We start from the raw sequence: 2334 nt of genomic DNA, 5'->3' as shown, positions 1-2334 counted from the left end.
ACAAGTGCAACCGGATAGGCCACATTGTGAACGACTGCAAGGAGGCTACGGACCGGTGTTACCACTGAAACAGCACCGGCCGCATCTACAAGCACTGCCAGCAGATACAAGAGGAAATGTCTGGCTACTACTGCGGCAACATCGGCCCCAGCGGCCGCAATTGCAAAGAGTAAGAGAAGACATGTTACATCCGCGACAAGCAGGGCCACATCTCCAGGGACTGCAAACAAGGGGAGCGAAGTAGTAGTGCAGGCATGTCTCCCCAGTGCTACCTGTGCGGGAACCTGGGCCACATCTCGCCGGACTGCACCAACATCAACCGGTATGACCGAAAGCACTACATCGCGGCCACAAGAGGCACATCATCCGCCCGAGGGTGGTGGCAACGACCCTATCGCTGACGTCGGCGACTGGTGGGATGAGCTCGTGCGCATTGCGCCAAACTGTATTCCCGTGTGAGCTAGGCAGTTGCCATGAGCCTTGCGGTGAGCTGTGACCATAGGTGCCACCGTTATACAGGCGTGTTCTTCGGCCTTCGCACCTGCCCCCGCCCACCGGGGGAGGTGAGGAAAGTGTTCCGGGTCAAGAATACAGAAACCTGAGAAGGACAATTCCCCTTGGGCTGCGGTCTTGTTAGTCAGAGAGATGGGCTGCGGAAGAGGAAGATGTAGACCAGCAAAGAGATCGCGGGACCGACTAGTCCAGACTGGTGAATTAACGAGTATTTGTGTTCCTGTTAACGGATGTGCACTTGTGAATAGTTGCCTGTAGCGGTGTGTTGCTTGAGTTTCAAAAATATCAAAACTAGTCTCGTGTAAAGTTTCTACTTTTATTTATAATTGTTCATGTACTTAGAGTAATTTGCGTTCGCGACAGGTCGGGGCTAGTTCGGTTTGAATATTACTTATAGAAAACCCATCATGGACGCCGAAGAGTTATAAGAACTCTTGGAACGTTTAGGCTTGAGTGGTGAGAAGCTAACCGAGTCGGTGCTCTCAGACTAAGGAAGGAAGAGATAGCCTATTTGAAAGAGCTGAGAGAAGAAATTGAAACGCCGACGTCATTTCTTCGTGTACAGCTAGATGAAATTGAGGAAATACAAAAGGCGGCATGTCAATCTAATTATGGCGGCCAAAGCTTTCATCGAGTAGATGTCTCACTACCGCGCTCCGGTGCAGATGAACTGGCGTCCCCTCTTGAAGAGGCACATTACGCCAATTAGACGGGGGCCATTATGTAACGGAGGTACATGACATGGGCCTTTGATCAAACGATAAAGAAATTTCATTTTATCAGCCATTTGCGCCTTGCATAGACTGGCGATGGTTTTTTACAGTTATTATTGACCGAAAACACCATCTGCATCATATCCCGTCCCAAAATTGGAGTTCCGTACCAGAAAATATCCGTGTAACTGACAGGTGCGTTCCACCACCGCACGTTTCAATGGAGAGTGTCCATGCGTCAACCAGAAAGAACGGCCCGCAAAGCTCCGAAGAAGATACTTCGGCTGACCTAATTTACGAGACATAGAACCAAGGAAAGCACTGGTCTGGCCGAAAAGGGTCAAGAGAAGACTATGCCTTTCACGCAAATAATCGATTGGTGGGAATTAAGGTTCACCCACACTTCATTCACACAGTTTCCGTGAATGCAGTTATTGGTTGAAAGCTCGTAGAATTAAGGGAGAACTCAATCACTACAATGCCTAACGGTGGCATGAAAGGAGTGGCACCGTAGCCACTCTATAAAACAGAGAAAACTTGTTGCCAACCTCACTTTTCTGTCATTTCGTGCCTGTGTCTTCCCAGTTATAACAAGCCCTTTGTAAATATAGGCAATGAGTTGAAGTGTTCAGTCGTGTCTTGACCACCATGCTGTCAAGCTGATGTTGAATGATCTTTCTGTGACACCTAGCTTCATGCAGTATTGGTTTGCTATGTTATGAGTGATGAGTGAAGTTTATGAGTGAAGTTTGGTGAAGTGTGCGCGGTAGGATAGTGAAAGACATTTTTGGGTGAAAAATGCTGATATGGGGATACGTGTCATGCGAAAAAATCACATCGGAAATAAGCACCGGCGCTAGATGAAAACACATAAAAAAACAATGACAAAAAGAGGAGCAAGGCGGGCGGTGACAAGTTCGTCGACACTGGCTGAGGCGCTGAGTGCTCGCGACCACAGTACAAGCTCGCGCCGTCCACCGGCCAATGAGAGGATGCCAACGCCTGCAACCGGCGGCAGAGAAGGGGCTTGAAAAGAACACCCAGAGAGAACATAGACTCAGAAGTGTGAAGCGTGTCAGGGATGTGCGGTGATCGGGTTGCCAGAGCC

The sequence above is a fragment of the Haemaphysalis longicornis genome, unplaced genomic scaffold, assembly GCF_048455015.1.
Source record: "Haemaphysalis longicornis isolate Haplotype H1 unplaced genomic scaffold, Haemaphysalis longicornis Haplotype H1 scaffold_11, whole genome shotgun sequence".
In the NCBI taxonomy this organism is placed as follows: Eukaryota; Metazoa; Arthropoda; class Arachnida; order Ixodida; family Ixodidae; genus Haemaphysalis; species Haemaphysalis longicornis.
The sequence above is the reverse complement of the archived record's forward strand: the minus strand, read 5'-3'. Positions refer to the sequence as shown.